Source organism: Pseudophryne corroboree, chromosome 1 (assembly GCF_028390025.1).
Source record: "Pseudophryne corroboree isolate aPseCor3 chromosome 1, aPseCor3.hap2, whole genome shotgun sequence".
In the NCBI taxonomy this organism is placed as follows: Eukaryota; Metazoa; Chordata; class Amphibia; order Anura; family Myobatrachidae; genus Pseudophryne; species Pseudophryne corroboree.
In genome coordinates, this window is record NC_086444.1 from 914,223,953 (window position 1) to 914,241,206 (window position 17,254).

At 44.6% G+C, this 17,254-nt stretch overlaps 1 long non-coding RNA gene across 1 annotated transcript in view; it reads right to left on the bottom strand.

Moving 5' to 3' along the window:
• Window positions 1-4,270: 4,270 nt before the first annotated feature.
• Window positions 4,271-17,254, bottom strand: part of LOC134966855 (uncharacterized) — a 46,401-nt gene continuing 33,417 nt past the window's right edge. The window contains exons 2-4 of the long non-coding RNA XR_010188721.1: window positions 12,530-12,598; window positions 9,623-9,715; window positions 4,271-7,048 (exon numbers count right to left, since the gene is read on the bottom strand). This is a non-coding gene — a long non-coding RNA (uncharacterized LOC134966855). The remainder of the gene's footprint in view (window positions 7,049-9,622; window positions 9,716-12,529; window positions 12,599-17,254) is intronic.

Consider the following 17,254-nt stretch of genomic DNA (forward strand, 5'->3'; position numbering starts at 1 on the left):
GTCGGCCACTAGGGTCGCTTAGCTTACTCACACAGCTACCTCATTGCGCCTCTTTTTTTCTTCTTTGCGTCATGTGCTGTTTGGGGAGTATTTTTTGGAAGGGCCATCCTGCGTGACACTGCAGTGCCACTCCTAGATGGGCCAGGTGTTTGTGTCGGCCACTAGGGTCGCTTAGCTTACTCACACAGCTACCTCATTGCGCCTCTTTTTTTTCTTCTTTGCGTCATGTGCTGTTTGGGGAGTATTTTTTGGAAGGGCCATCCTGTGTGGGACTGCAGTGCCACTCCTAAATGGGCCAGGTGTTTGTGTCGGCCACTAAGGTCGCTTAGCTTACTCACACAGCTACCTCATTGCGCCTCTTTTTTTCTTTGCGTCATGTGCTGTTTGGGGAGTATTTTTTGGAAGGGCCATCCTGCCTGACACTGCAGTGCCACTCCTAGATGGGCCAGGTGTTTGTGTCGACCACTAGGGTCGCTTAGCTTACTCACACAGCTACCTCATTGCGCCTCTTTTATTTCTTCTTTGCGTCATGTGCTGTTTGGGGAGTATTTTTTGGAAGGGCCATCCTGCGTGACACTGCAGTGCCACTCCTAGATGGGCCAGGTGTTTGTGTCGGCCACTAGGGTCGCTTAGCTTACTCACACAGCTACCTCATTGCGCCTCTTTTTTTTCTTCTTTGCTTCATGTGCTGTTTGGGGAGTATTTTTTGGAAGGGCCATCCTGCGTGTCACTGCAGTGCCACTCCTAGATGGGCCAGGTGTTTGTGTCGGCCACTAGGGTCGCTTAGCTTACTCACACAGCTACCTCATTGCGCCTCTTTTTTTTCTTCTTTGCGTCATGTGCTGTTTGGGGAGTATTTTTTGGAAGGGCCATCCTGCGTGACACTGCAGTGCCACTCCTAGATGGGCCAGGTGTTTGTGTCGGCCACTAGGGTCGCTTAGCTTACTCACACAGCTACCTCATTGCGCCTCTTTTTTTCTTCTTTGCGTCATGTGCTGTTTGGGGAGTATTTTTTGGAAGGGACATCCTGCGTGACACTGCAGTGCCACTCCTAGATGGGCCAGGTGTTTGTGTCGGCCACTAGGGTCGCTTAGCTTACTCACACAGCTACCTCATTGCGCCTCTTTTTTTCCTTCTTTGCGTCATGTGCTGTTTGGGGAGTATTTTTTGGAAGGGCCATCCTGCCTGACACTGCAGTGCCACTCCTAGATGGGCCAGGTGTTTGTGTCGGCCACTTGGGTCGCTTAGCTTAGCCATCCAGCGACCTTGGTGCAAATTTTAGGACTAAAAATAATATTGTGAGGTGTGAGGTGTTCAGAATAGACTGAAAATGAGTGGAAATTATGGTTATTGAGGTTAATAATACTATGGTATCAAAATGACCCCCAAATTCTATGATTTAAGCTGTTTTTTAGGGTTTTTTGAAAAAAACACCCGAATCCAAAACACACCCGAATCCGACAAAAAAAAATCGGTGAGGTTTTGCCAAAACGCGTTCGAACCCAAAACACGGCCACGGAACCGAACACAAAACCAAAACACAAAACCCGAAAAATTTCAGGTGCACATCCCTAATTATATTATATATCTATATAATATATCTATATATACACATAATATATAATATATCTCAGTAGGGGACCCAAAAATGTGGGATTTTGAATTTTGGATAAGGGATACTCAACCTGTATTGTATATATCAGTACAGAGCTGTGTAACTGTGACCCATGTGTGTCCTGACAAGCAGTATAGAAGCTATAGAAAAGTATATATTATATACTGGTGGTCCCCAGTCCCCACAATGCAGCACACTGATCAGATATTTGCAGCACACTGAGCACAGATATGGAGCGTTTTCAGGCAGAGAACGTATATATTTTCAGCACACTGAGCACAGATTATTTGCAGCACACTGAGCACAGATATTTTCAGCACATTGAGCACAGATTACGGAGCTTTTCAGGGAGAGAACGCTGCCACGTCCTCTCCGTTCAATCTCCAAAGCACGAGTGAAAATGGCGGCGACGCGCGGCTCCTTATATAGAATACGAATCTCGCGAGAATCCGACAGCGGGTTGATGACGTTCGGGCGCGTTCTGGTTAACCGTGCAAGGCGGGAAGAGCCGAGGCTGCTTTGGAACCGTGTAAAATGGGTGAAGTTCGGGGTGGTTCGGATCACAAGGAACCGAACCCGCTCATCTCTAATATACACTGCTCAAAAAAATAAATGGAACACTAAAATAACACATCCTAGATCTGAATGTATGAAATATTCTTCTTAAATACTTTGTTCTTTACATAGTTGAATGTGCTGACAACAAAATCACACAAAAATGATCAATGGAAATCAAATTTATTAACCCATGGAGGTCTGGATTTGGAGTCACACTCAAAATTAAAGTGGAAAAACACACTACAGGCTGATCCAACTTTGATGTAATGTCCTTAAAACAATTCAAAATGAGGCTCAGTAGTGTGTGTGGCCTCCACGTGCCTGTATGACCTCCCTACAATGCCTGGGCATGCTCCTGATGAGGTAGCGGATGGTCTCCTGAGGGATCTCCTCCCAGACCTGGACTAAAGCATCCGTCAACTCCTGGCCAGTCTATGGCATTGGTGGATGGAGGGAGACATGATGTCCCAAATGTGCTCAATTGGATTCAGGTCTGGGGAACGGGCGGGCCAGTCCATAGCATCAATGCCTTCGTCTTGCAGGAACTGCTGACACACTCCAGCCACATGAGGTCTAGCATTGTCTTGCATTAGGAGGACCCAGGGCCAACCGCACCAGCATATGTTCTCACAAGGGGTCTGAGGATCTCATCTCGGTACCTAATGGCAGTGAGGCAACCTCTGGCGAGCACATGGAGGGCTGTGCGGCCCCCCAAAGAAATGCCACCCCACACCATTACTGACCCACTGCCAAACCGGTCATGCTGGAGGATGCTGCAGGCAGCAGAACGTTCTTCTTGGCGTCTCCAGACTCTGTCACGTCTGTCACATGTGCTCAGTGAGAACTTGCTTTCATCTGTGAAGAGCACAGGGCGCCAGTGGCGAATTTGCCAATCTTGGTGTTCTCTGGCAAATGCCAAACGTCCTGCACGGTGTTGGGCTGTAAGCACAACCCCCACCTGTGGTCGTTGGGCCCTCATACCACCCTCATGGAGTCTGTTTCTGATCGTTTGAGTAGACACATGCACATTTGTGGCTTGCTGGAGGTCATTTTGCAGGGCTCTGGCAGTGCTACTCCTGTTCCTCCTTGCACAAAGGTGGAGGGGACGGTCCTACTGCTGGGTTGTTGCCCTCCTACGGCCTCCTCCACGTCTCCTGATGTACTGGCCTGTCTCCTGGTAGCGCCTCCATGCTCTGGACACTACGCTGACAGACACAGCAAACCTTCTTGCCACAGCTCGCATTGATGTGCCATCCTGGATGAGCTGCACTACCTGAGCCACTTGTGTGGGTTGTAGGGAGGTCATACAGGCACGTGGAGGCCACACACACTACTGAGCCTCATTTTGACTTGTTTTAAGGACATTACATCAAAGTTGGATCAGCCTGTAGTGTGTTTTTCCACTTTAATTTTGAGGGTGACTCCAAATCCAGACCTCCATGGGTTAATAAATTTGATTTCCATTGATAATGTTTGTGTGATTTTGTTGTCAGCACATTCAACTATGTAAAGAACAAAGTATTTAATAAGAATATTTCATTCATTCAGATCTAGGATGTGTTATTTAAGTGTTCCCTTTATTTTTTTGAGCAGTGTATATATATTTTTTTATTTTTATTTTTTGCACTTTTAGAGGGGGAAAGTTTTAGGTGAACTGAACTAACTACATAGTGTTTTTATGATAAAGTTGTCACTTTAATTTACTGTATCTTGCAGTATTTATGGGAACTGTATCAAATGTTCTACAAATTAATCTTTTATAAGTTAATCATAATTATCCTGCTGATGACTATATGTCAAAAGTTTTCAAATAAAAATGGATTAATTTAGATTCTTGATTGCAGTACTTTAGTTTCCCATGGCTTTGCTTTTATACAAAAAAATGCAACATAAGAAAATGTAAAAATAATTAAAGAGCAATAAAATACATATACATTTCTATCAACCCTGTGAGAAATAAAACACCTTGAAAAACATATTGCTTTACAAGTCTGGAAATCTGTTTAATATTATTGGTAGCATAGTTCAACATTCTCTTACTTTCCCAATAATTTTTTTTAAAAAGAAATTACAATGTATTTCAAACAAATGGCTTCTATTAAATATATTACAGTCCAACATATATATTTTCCAATACAACATAGTACAGTGTCTCTGAACTACAGTATATTGTATTTATGACTACCTGTGGAGTAGTACTGTTTCTCTTGGTTGCACTGGGTAACAGACCAGCCTTGGTCAAACATCTTCCTTCTTAAAACCACATTTTGTGTTCCCTTCTCTGCAGATTTTATAGCTGTGCATTATTAAACCAGTAGCTTATAGAATTAATCTATAGACACTAAAACACACTATGTAACTTAGGGGTCTATTTACTAAGCCTTGGATGGAGATAAAGTCAGTGGAGATAAAGCACCAGCTAATCGGCTCCTAACGGTCATTCCACAGGCTGTTTGAAAAATTACAGTTAGGAACCGATTGGCTGGTACTTTGGCCCTCATTCCGAGTTGATTGCTCGCTAGCTACTTTTAGCAGCCGTGCAAACGCATAGTCGCAGTGCACGGGGGAATGTATTTTCGCTTTTCAAGTGTGCGAACGCATGTGCAGCCGAGCGGGACAAAAACGTTTTTTGCAGTTTCTGAGTAGCTCTGGACTTACTTGCGATCACTTCAGTCTTTTTGGTCCCGGAATTGACGTCAGACACCCGCCCTGCAAATGCTTGGACACGCCTGTGTTTTTCCAAACACTCCCAGAAAATGGTCAGTTGTCACCCACAAACGTCCTCTTCCTGTCAATTTCCTTGCGATCGGCTGTGCGAATGGATTCTTCGTTAAATCCATCGCCCAGCAACGATCTGCTTTGGACCCGTACGACGCGCCTGCGCATTGCGGTGCATACGCTCAGACGGCAAAGTTTCTTAGATGTTCCGGGAATTGCGTATGCATCTGCGAGTGGATAGCGATCTGCGATGCATTTGCAATTTTGCATGAGGTTTTTTTTTCCTGTCGGGGCTGTGCCTTTCTACTCTCAGACAACTGCAATTTCTCTGAATAGAGAGTCATGCTGAATTAGGCCCTACATGCTGTATTATGAGTAAGTTAGAAATAATTATGTAATCTACTACCAGTTGTTACTTTGTTTTTCTTATGACATTCACAACTTTCAGAGACCTGGGGACGGATGTAAAGGCTTGCGAGATAGCCAGATCTTCAAGACTCCGGCTGAACTCATACGTTTTTTTTAAAGCATCAAATGTTTACAAGGCAAAACCTGGTTGGTATACTGACCGCCGGGATCCCGACAGTCTGCAAATTGAATGGATCCCACAAGCACATACATGTAACCTTTGGGCCTCTGGTTGCACACAGTGGTGTGGTTGGTGGGGTCAGGGCCAGTGACAGGGGGGGTCAAAGTGGACTGCTATACCGGTCCCCATGTTTCAGAGGGGCCCTGATGCAGAGGGACTCAAAAAATAGGTGTTGGAGTGCCTGTAAATACTTTATACATTGCCCACTCCACCTGCCAATTAAGTAAGGGGGAAAAAAAACAATTAACTGTCCGCACCATCTATACTCCCCCTCCTTCCCCCTTGTTACCCTCTCACTTGGTCTGGTTCGGTGACCCCTCCTGTACTACCGATGTCGTAACGCATGATGCTGCTCCAGCCCTTCCATGCTGTTTCTTGTGCCGTTGAGGAGCAGAGCATCCCTGAGCCCAGGAAAATCACCTCCTGTTGGGCACACCTTGACAGTAGCAGCCGCCACCCACAGCCCCTCTGCTGTCCCCTGACTGTGGTGTGTTCCTCCTGGGTCCTGGCACCCTCAGTGTGTGTGTGTGTGTATTTATATGTATATATGTATAAATATATGTGTATACGTGTATACGTGTGTGTGTGTGTGTGTGTGTGTGTGCGTGTGTGTGTAAATATGCATATACTTACATATATGTGAGTGTGTTGAGAGGAATTAATTGGGGGTGGCCCCAGAGAAATACGTGTACTGTGCCCCAAAATTTCTGTTGCCGGCCCTGGGTGGTGTGGGGAGTAAGCAGGTACTATTTACCCAGGCCCAGGCCTGATGAAGGGGGACTCCAAGTACACCCCCCCCCTCCTTTACTTTGTAGCAGCTGAGCTCCAGTGTGGCCAGGGAGGTGCTTAAAGTACTATTTTGTTCTGTAAGTGTGCAGGGCCACGACTCCCGTGGTTAGGACACGCCCTCTGAAAAGTACCTGGGCCCATCCAGGCTCTTTACTGCCCTGGTTGCACATGTCAGGAACATATATTTTGCAGCACGATTTAATAGTTTTGATTCATTTATAATATAGGGTTAAATTCTGGGCTAAAATCTTTTGGATGTGGAACTTCTTTGGTAGCAGTGACTCAACCCAGTAGTGTAGCGGAAATGCTGTTATGCTGGAATGGAAAGAAGTAGAAGCACCTTAACAAACATCTACCATTAGCTTTCCATACTGCTGTCCCATGACTTTGGCACTTCAGAGTATAGTATAATGCATGTAATGGTGACTGCCAGCTCTGTATTTGCACCAGAGGCTGTTATCATGCTTGTTCGTGTATTACTTCGGCTTCATACACACAGAAGTCACTTTTCCTTTTAATCAGAAGGTCACATTAATCTTATAAACGCAGGTTACCATATTAATTTATGCTCTTCTTGAACTATATAACAGTGGAACAGCCAGATGCGAATATGCGTGTTCTTGGATAAAATAAGTTTGTTAAAGGTGCTGACAATTCCATTTTCAGTGAGAAAAGGCAAAGACGTTTCAGTTACAATGCGCGTGGTAGGCATACAGATATTTTTCCATGGCACCTTTTGTTCTGTTCATTTTTATTCTTTCTGGGCTTGATTTTCTGATCTGTGTATGAAATTGTTAGAAATTTGCAAATACCACGCTGAGCAGCCAAATGTTACAGATGGATGCTTGTGCTAGACAGCAAAACCTCACCAAAACCATCTTTTTTTGTTTCTTCGAGTTAATTTGATTTGGCTGAATGACCATAATTGCACCAGTATAAAAAAAAAAAAACGTAAAGGACCCAATTCCAGTATTTAATTTTTAAATTGAGTATTTTTATTTGAACATCATACTATAAATAAAAAACAAAAATAAGTGTATGTGGAACAGAGGACTACCATCTAGATGTAGCGATTCTTTGAGTGGAGCAACTGCCAGTGAATATATACCTAATTAGGAAGATATATAGAAATAATCTTATATAAACAGTTGGACAAGAAAGGGAATGCCGCTACAGATGATGGGGTCTATTTACTAAGCCTTGGATGGAGATAAAGTGGCTGGAGATCAAGTCCCAGCCAATCGACTCCTAACTGCCATGCCACCGGCTGTGTTTGAAAAATGACAGTTATGAGCCGATTGGCTGGTACTTTATCTCCAGCGACTTTATCTCCATCCAAGGCTTAGTAAATAGACCCCTTAGGGGGACATGTACTAAGCAGTGATAAAAGTGAATTGAGCCAGTGGAGAAGTTGCCCATAGCAACTAATCAGCATTGACGTAACATTTATAATTTGCATACTATAAAAGTATACAGAGCAGCTAATTGGTTGCCAAGGGCAACTTCTCCACTGGCTCAAATCTCTACTTTTATCACTGCTTAGTACATGTCCCCAAACCCCCCCCCACAAAAGTGCCCGTGAAGACACTGGCCCAATGAAACAAACTAAGAGGATAATTCATCTTGGGGATTCAGTTTAGCATAACTTGACCTCAAACACTTAGATCAGATGGTATCAAATTAGAATTCTGCTTGACTGCCAGATACATATATTTATCATGGCTGGTAGTGGCATTAACCAGAGATGTCCAGATCCAAAAAAAAAAAAATATATATAATACTCCCTTGGGGGTCAGCCATGACAGTACATACTTTAGCAATCATATAAACAATAAGGGCATACTGAGACACAGAATGTTAATTGCACAAATCAATTTATTGGTCCATCACAGGTGCAGGTAAGGGATGGGGTTAGTTTAAACTAAAAAGGAAAAAAATCCCCCTGCACACACAAATAGACTAGCAAAAGAGACATAAGTCCTACAGTACATGATAATAGTAATGCAGAGATCTCAGTTACATACATTTGCAAACATCTGATAAACCACCAACCACAACAAGGTGCAGTAGCACACGCAGGGGGGGTTTCTGAGTACCCAGAAACCCCCCCTGATCAGTGCTGGCTGGCAGACACTCTGTCTGCATATCTGACCTTAGGACGGCTGTTATGAGCCAGCCGGAAGCTGACAGAAAGCAGCTATCTATTTGTGCCACTGCCGAGTGCAGTGCTATCGGGTGTTTCTAGAGGCCCCCATCTCCATTTGTTCTGTCCCAACTGCAAGAAGTCGTCCCTGCTGAGCGCAGCCACAAACTGAACGCAGAGCTGACATGAGGCATGCAGCTCAGGGGCAGGAGCACGAAGCGTGGGGGAGAGACCTGACACAGAGGATTCCACTCAGGAGCTGGGATCCTACAGAGGAAGAGTAAGCTTGGCTTTGTGTGTAATCGATCTACAGTCTTTCTCTCTCACTCGGTTTCCCCCTGTCTCTATCTATCTACAGTCTATATCTCTCTCTAGGGGGTTTCTATCTCTCTACAGTGTCTCTTTCTTTCTCTCTCTAGGGATTCTACATTTATCTTTCAATCTGGATTCTATATCTATCTATCTATCTATCTATCTATCTATCTATCTATCTATCTATCTATCTATCTAAGCATAACCCCCCTTCTGCTGCCTGAACCTATCTCCCCAGTGCGTCCCGCTGTGTGGATGTTCAGGAGACAGGCTGTCTGTATTTTGATGCCGGCATCCTATTTGGCGTCAGTACATTGACGCCAGGATGGTGTACTCCATCGGGATCCCGGCATCAGTATATCGACCGCCGGGATCCTGTTCATGTAAATATTGTATATAGATGTGTCCTGCTATGTTGTTGCCACATTGCGTAATTCTTAACGTGGGATGCATGTTACCGCTATCCATTAGCTTCAACTGAGCGCGGCATACCATGATGCATACGCATTGCAGTGCTGCTATTAAATGCTGTTATTTGCAGCAACAACATAGCAAGACACACACAGAAACCCCCCCTTATAAATTCTGCGTTTGCCCATGAGGTGTCCTACACTACATGAAAATAACACCTACTTTGGGTCATACATTTATTTATTTCTAAACTGAGAGCCAACTCATCTGGCGGCACCCCCTTATTATCCAATATGGCACTACAAGGACCAATATACCCTCCAACCACAGATCCCATCCATTGGAGAAAAGTTAAACATATGTTTTCAAATGTACGTAATTGAGACAAAAACTGAGGAGCAAAGAATTAAATAACCACAAGATATGGGAGCACCCCAGCCATGAAGGCATTCACTAAGCATACAATCTAAAATGAAAATAGACTTACTGTACACTACAAACTGACTCCTTTGTATGGGAAATATAGGCACCGAAAATTCACTGGTTGCAGTCCCAGAAAGTAACAACATAAAGGAGAGAACTGAAATAGAAAAAAAAAACATTTTCAGAAAACAACTTGTTAACGCGTACATGTCACAAATACTGTATATATAAGAAGCTCACACAACGTTATGGGCTAGGCACCTACAGTATATACTGTAGTGCAGTGTTTTTCAACCACTGTGCCGTGGCACACTAGTGTGCCCTGAGCAGTCTCCAGGTGTGCCGCCATAGAAGCAGAGCCAGGCCAGTTTTAATTTTGGGTCCGGGCAGTGTTGGGCTCTTCTGGCTTTCTCAGATGTGGCTCATACGTTACCTATGGAGAAGCTGCGACATGACATTCTAGAACACACAACTGCACCATGCATCACCATTATATTTGAGTTGAAAAAAATGGTGTGCCTTGGCAATATTGAAATCTTGTTCAGTGTGCCGCGAGTTGTAAAAGGATGAAAATCTGTGCTGTAGTGCATCTGACCCAGAAAGCATCATATAACATGCATCATATAACGTAAGATAAGAGATATTACATATAAACTTTTTATATGTACAAAAGTAAACTAAAATTTACAGGGAGATGTACTAAGTGCATAATTCAGACCTGATCGCTGCTGTGCGCTTTTGCACAGCAGCCGATTAGGTCTGAACTGCGCAAGCCATGCCTGCGCAGTGCGCCGGTGCATGCCAGACAGCCGATGGCCATCTCAGCCCTGCGATCGCCTCTGCCTGATTGACAGGCAGAGGCAGTCGCTGGGCGGGAGGGGGCGGGCCGGCGGCGTTTGGCCGCCATTTTAGGGGCACGGTACCATATTGGGGGCGGGGCGCGGCTGCATGATGTCACACACAGCCGATGCAACGTGGACAGCGACGAGTAGCTCCCTGCCAGCATGCAGGAGCTGCGCAGGTAGGGAGCTACTCGTAAAGTACAAAAGCATCGCTGCCGTGCGATGCTTTTGTACTTGTTTGGCCTAACTCTGAATTAGGCCCTATGCCTTGGAGAGTGATTAAGTGGAGTGAGATGAAGTACTGTAGGGACTTGCAGAAAATTGGGGTACAGTACGTTGACAATGGTCTGCAAGCTTAATGTTTTGATCAAAATATGACAAACTCCCCTATTTTATTTGCTACAGTAAATACACACAGATTAGCAGTTATGGTGGCCAATCCCAGGATCGGGATTAGCGGGAACCCGGGATTTTGGCCAAAAATTGCCCGGGGTTCAATCCCGGGATTGGGGCTACCAATCCCTGGGATTTTGGGATTAGGAAACCCCTTTGTTTTTTCAAAACTGGGCAGCATTGAACATCCTTAGGAGGCTCAGATGCTGCCCGGCTCACCCTGCTCACCTCCCCCTGCCCCCCGCTGTGCACACTACGCAGCGTGACATAAAGTAAGAGGTCATGCTGCTCAGACAGCTGCACACCGGCCACCGGTCGGACCTCGGCACCGGCACTCAAGTTAGTAGCAGGTAGACCCACCCTCCCACCCAGTCAGATGAGGGTGTTATTATGTGGCATGTACAGTGAGGCAGAGCATGGGACAGTGGTGGCAGACATTGCAAGGGAACCAATCCCGGGTATCCCGGAAATGCTGGGATTTTTAATTTTTCAATCCCAATTCCCAGGATTGAAAAAATTGACCGGGATTGGCCACCCTATTTGCAGTATATTATTGTTAGCACAAGTCATATCGAACTGATGACGGCAGATGTGCCAAGCCTTAGAGAGTGAGAAAGATTCAGTTGGGCCAGATGCATCATCGCTTTGAAAGTGATAAAATTGAGAGTAAAAAATGACCAGCCAATCAGCTCCTAACTGCCATATTTCAAACAGAGCCTGTAACATGGCAGTTAGGAGCTGATTGGCTGGTACTTTTTCACTCTCTATTTTATCACTTTCCAAGAGACGATGCATCTAGCCGAAAGTACGAACCAATCAGCTCCTAACAGCCATGTTACAGGCTACTGTATGTTTGAAAAATTGGTTGGTAGTCTATTTATCACCACTAACTGTAATCACTCTACAAGGCACAGCACATATTCCCTGTAGAGTTTAATTCAAAGATGTACTGTATGTAAACTCAATATTTATATACATCTCCGATATTTTCAAATATGTGAATGCGCAGAAGCCGCACTGCACATCTGCAGATCCGGGGCGGCAATATCGCTTACAGTGCTCCAAGCACTGCAGATTGATTGACATTTGGTGGTGGCAAAAGGCAGCTCTACAGAAAATGGGGGCATAGCTGCCCCATATTCTTTGTGCACAGAAGCCAGTGGCTGTGTCCTTGGACCTAGCTTCACTGGCTTCAGTAGCATGAATTTTCAGCAATCCTGAGTAACCAGAGGGTTACTCAGATGACCGATGTTCATGCAAATAAGCTAATACTGCATCTTCAAACACAGCAGCGGATCAGAGAAGCCTGCAGGATGCGTCTCTTGAGGACACAGAAAGGATATACATTCAGAGTTGTTTTATTTACTTAGATTTGTAGCTCAAATCTAAGTCAGTATCTACCAGATACCAGCATGGACCAGTGACGTGCGGTGGGGTCAGGCAGGTGAGTTTTTTGACTGAATAAAGTATATGAAAAATACTAATAATTTGTTTGAAATACCTTCTTTGCATTATTCTAATAATTTTTATAGCCCAAACTCTGGAGTAAAAAGTCTATGACAGGTGAGGCAGTGCCTCACCTTCTTATCTTTTCAGCACATCTCTGATCAACACTTACCAAATTTCCAGGAGTTTATACTGCTGCACCTGTGTATAATGCCCAGATGTACCCTTTGGCTCATATAATGCATGGAATTCTTGCTCTGGGGTTAGCCAGTGCCTCCTGAGCTATTTACCTCACCACACGTCCCTGGCATGGACAGACCCTCCTGAGTGGTGCAATCAAAGCTTCTGGGATTAACACTCTGTTGGAAGAAAAAAAAAGCTTTGTATAAAATGATGTATAGCAAGTGATGAAAATTAAATAAACTGAAATGAAATTAAGTTGAACTAACAATCAGATATAATTACATATTACAACTTTAAAGAAAAGTCCACATATTTAAAGTAATAAAATATAATAATAATATACATAATAATATACAGAATTTTATACAGATATGTCCTCATAAATAATTTGCTGCATGAGAATCTTCAAACAACAGGCCTCTTTTTTTCTGAAAATGCATCTTATTGGCAACATAATATGATTATGATGCATGGGGACACTGTTCTGATTAATTTGATATATGACACTTGTACTGTATATCTGTGTGCGACTGAGTTTCAAAATATTCTTACTGTACAAAGTGATACAATGTAGCACTAGCAACCACACTTTTTTTCCTGTTGTGTTCTGTATACAGACTTGGGCCCTCATTCCGAGTTGTTCGCTCGCAAGCGGATTTTTGCAGATTTGCTCATGCTAAGCCGCCGCCTACTGGGAGTGAATCTTAGCATCTTAAAATTGCGAACGATGTATTCGCAATATTGCGATTACACACCTCGTAGCAGTTTCTGAGTAGCTCCAGACTTACTCGGCATCTGCGATCAGTTCAGTGCTTGTCGTTCCTGGTTTGACGTCACAAACACACCCAGCGTTCGCCCAGACACTCCTCCGTTCCTCCGGCCACTCCTGCGTTTTTTCGGGAAACGGTAGCGTTTTTTCCCACACGCCCATAAAACGGCCTGTTTCCGCCCAGAAACACCCATTTCCTGTCAATCACATTACGATCGCCAGAACGATGAAAAAGCCGTGAGTAAAATTCCTAACTACATAGCAAATTTATTGGCGCAGTCGCAGTGCGGACATTGCGCATGCGCATTAAGCGGAAAATCGCTGCGATGCGAAGATTTTTACCGAGCGAACAACTCGGAATGAGGGCCTTAGTCACACACGATATACAAGTGTCATATATCAAATTAATCAGCACAGTCTCCTCATGCGTCTTAGTCACATTGTGTTGCAACTAATATGCTTTTTTGGCAAAAAAAAGATGCCCAACGTTATCAGAGTTGCACGGGACCTGGTGGCTATTTCACGCCAAGCATCTCGCGCTGCATGGCGTATTTAGGCTAGATGTATGAGGACACATCTCTATAGTGCTTTTCTCCAATAAGGCTCAAAATGCTTTACAGATCATAAGAACATAATACAGGGGTTCAGATTGTCATAAAATACAGAAACCATGAGTACAGGGGCATATTAATAGCCAGCAGGGCAGCAGACACTGATCACTATGGTCATTTGTAGACCCACGTGTTTTGCCCAAGTCTAGTGTGCATACACAGGTCTCTGGGAAAATGGCCACCATACCATTTTCCTGGTGGTTTGTACAGCTTTGCTGCCGATGAAGCGGGACTCCAGAGGGGTAAGTATTTCTGAAATGGGCGCAGGGTGTCCAGTGTGGGCCCCTGGACCCAGCGTCCCGTGTGCACTTATTTTGACCACCGGGATCCCGACTGTTTGGAAACTTAACTGCATCCCACATACAGTAATTTGCAATATCATCAGAACTATGCATTTTTCATTCTACACAATAGAGTACCTGGCGAGGCAGCCATGCTGGGCGCACTTCTTTGATTACAATGTGCGAAAAGCAATACATGGTAATAAGACATACAAAATGAAAAGTGACTCACAGGATAGCCACTGCATAAAAATCTTAACGGTTTGTTCTTCCTGCCCTTGAAAGTACCAGGCAGGACAGGATGGGCAGCATATAGAAGTGTAACATGCAGCGGGAAATTAAACAGAACATAAAAAGTACAGTACAGTAGGTTGAAATGGGTGGAAATACTGGGTAAGTAGGATTGGGAAGAACGAGGAAAGGGGAGGGACGGTGGAGTAGTTCATGAGTTGGCAGTATGGCGAGACATGCAAAAAAGTCAGTATATTGCAAATAGAGGTTCGTGATAAAATGGATTAGTAACAGAAATGCCATACTTCATTATGTGTGAAGACAGAATGCAGTGGTATTAATAGCCAATATTAAGCAACAATGGCCCAAATGTATTAAGCCTTAAAAAGTGATAAATTGGAGATGGATAAAGGGCAGTATTAAACTGATATATCACACCCAATCTCCTTTCTAAAGTGATCCCCGTTATTGCACATATTGTGCCCATAGTAATTAGGTTTACCTCCGTAAAGGGTTGGGTGCCCTCGCTACCCTGGTGGTAGCGAGCTAAAATATTTATACAACGCCCTTCAGCAGAAACAGAACAGGTGTGGAAGGGGGTGAAGAGAATTGAATACGGCCAAAGAGTGATAAATGACCAGCCAATCAGCTTCCTACAGTAACTGCCATGTCACAGGCTGTGTTTGAAAGTTGACAGTTAAAAGCTGGTTGGATGGTCATTTATCACTCTTTGGGGTCTATTTACTAAGCCTAGGATGGAGATAAAGTCAACGGAGATAAAGTACCAGCCAATCGTCTCCTGTCATTTTTCAAACACAGCTTGTAGCATGGCAGTTTGAAGCCGATTGGCTGCCACTTTATCTTTGTCGACTTATCTCCATCCAAGGCTTAGTAAATAGACACCAGTGTCTGTCTCCACATTATCACTTTTTAAGGCTTAATACATTTAGGCCAATGTGTGAGGTTGCAGGAGATGGAATGGAGTAGCAGCATGCAGGGGTTGTAATGCTTGAGATCTTGTGGTATTTTTAAAATTAGAGAGTGATGTAAAATCCAGTCCAAATACAGTTTAAACTCCGGTTAAAACTCTCTATCCCTGGAATGACATCCTTAGAATGCAGCTTTCACAATGGCAGACCACGGCCTGATTGCAGGTCCTGAAATTCAGCCTCTTAAATACTGCACACTGTAACAGCTTGTATAGGGAAGGTGTGTGTTCATATGTTCAGTAGTCTAATTAACAGGGGGGAGGCGAACTGGCGTATTTATAATAGGTGCAGTGTGTGATGTACATACAGGCCCCCAGGGTCCAGGGTGGCCTATACCTCACACCCTGCACCCATTATTTTTAATACTTCACTGGGAAAATGGCACAATGCCATTTTCCTGGTGTTTCACGCATGAGCAGTAAGAAACTCACTGGGAAAATGTGCACACGCCATTATCCCAGAGCTCTAGGCTCTGGGACGCCGCTAGGGACCCCTAGTTCCCAGAACTACAGCACTGCTAGCTAGAGAGGAGGGGACCAAGACGAAGCCTGCACACAGGCCACCTCCTCTCTAGATACGCCCCTGAAGACAAGATTACAGTTGCAGACAAACTACGGTGGGAAAAGTGTAGCCAGAGAGAAAGTAAAACCTCAGATACTGTATATCAGTTGAATATGGTTTCAACTGTGAAAAAACTAAATGGCTTTCATTAATTATAATAGACCCAAACAGGGGTGTCAAAACGTTTTTTGGTTGGGGGTGGGGGGAAGATGAAATCTCAGTTTGGCGCCCCTAACTTCTGACCACCTTAGCTGGGAGGGAGTGGCTCCTTGTACACATTATGCCAGGTAGCGCCGCTTATACACATTACCCCTGGTAAAGCCCATTATACACATTATGCCAGGAAACCCCTTATACACATTAGACCAGGTAGAGCTCATTATACACATTATGTCAGGTAACCCCTTATACACATTACGCCAGGTAGGGCCTATTATAACAGGTAACACCTTATACATATTACGCCAGGTAGAGCCCATTATACACATTATGCCTGGTAGAACCACTTATACACATTACGCCAGGTAGAGCTCATTATACCAGGTAGCCCCTGATACACATTACCCCAGGTAGATCTCATTATACACATGCCAGGTAGAGCCCCTTGCACACATTTTGCCTGGCAGAGCCACGTAGGCCCAGATTTATCAAGCCTTAGAGAGTGATTAATTGCACGGTGTTAATGTAACAACCAATCAGCACCTGTCAGTTTTCAAACACAGCCTGTAAGATGACAGTTAGGAGCTGGTTGGTTGGCACTTTATCACCATACTATTTATCACTCTCCAAGGTTTGATAAATCTGGGCCCTAGTCCGAATGAGAACTCTGCAGGCTCAGTAAGTGATGGCTCATTCAGAAACAGTGAGAATTTACAGCCCTTGAAGCCAGTTTTGCAAGGGGCCATAAAGTGCAGCTCTTTGTGTTCTCCGTCACTAAGCAAATACACAATAAACAGTTTCAAAAGCCAAGTATTATGTTTACTAACAGCGGGATGAATGAGTCTGCTACCTGCCCCTCCCTTTCTGTCACCTGTCCCTCTGTCACTGTCACCTGCCCCCTCCCTCACTTCTTACCTGCTGCTGCTGCACTTGGGAGAGATTACTTTGTAGACACATTGGGAGCTTCCCCGGGAGGGGAAGGAGTCCCCCGGGCAAACAGCTATACTGCTGCTTACCTCTGTTGTCACCGGTGGCAGCACGTCCCTGCAGAGCGCAGACATTGCAGGAGATGAGGTGGGGGCGGAGCACACGGGGCAGGCGCAGGCTGCTTCAGCACTGCCCAGAGCCGGCCCTAACCAATTTAATGCCCTAGGCAAGATTTTGTCTGGTGCACCCTAGAACATGGAAAGGGGGGTACATACACACATATGCCTTTGAGGGGCATGGGGAC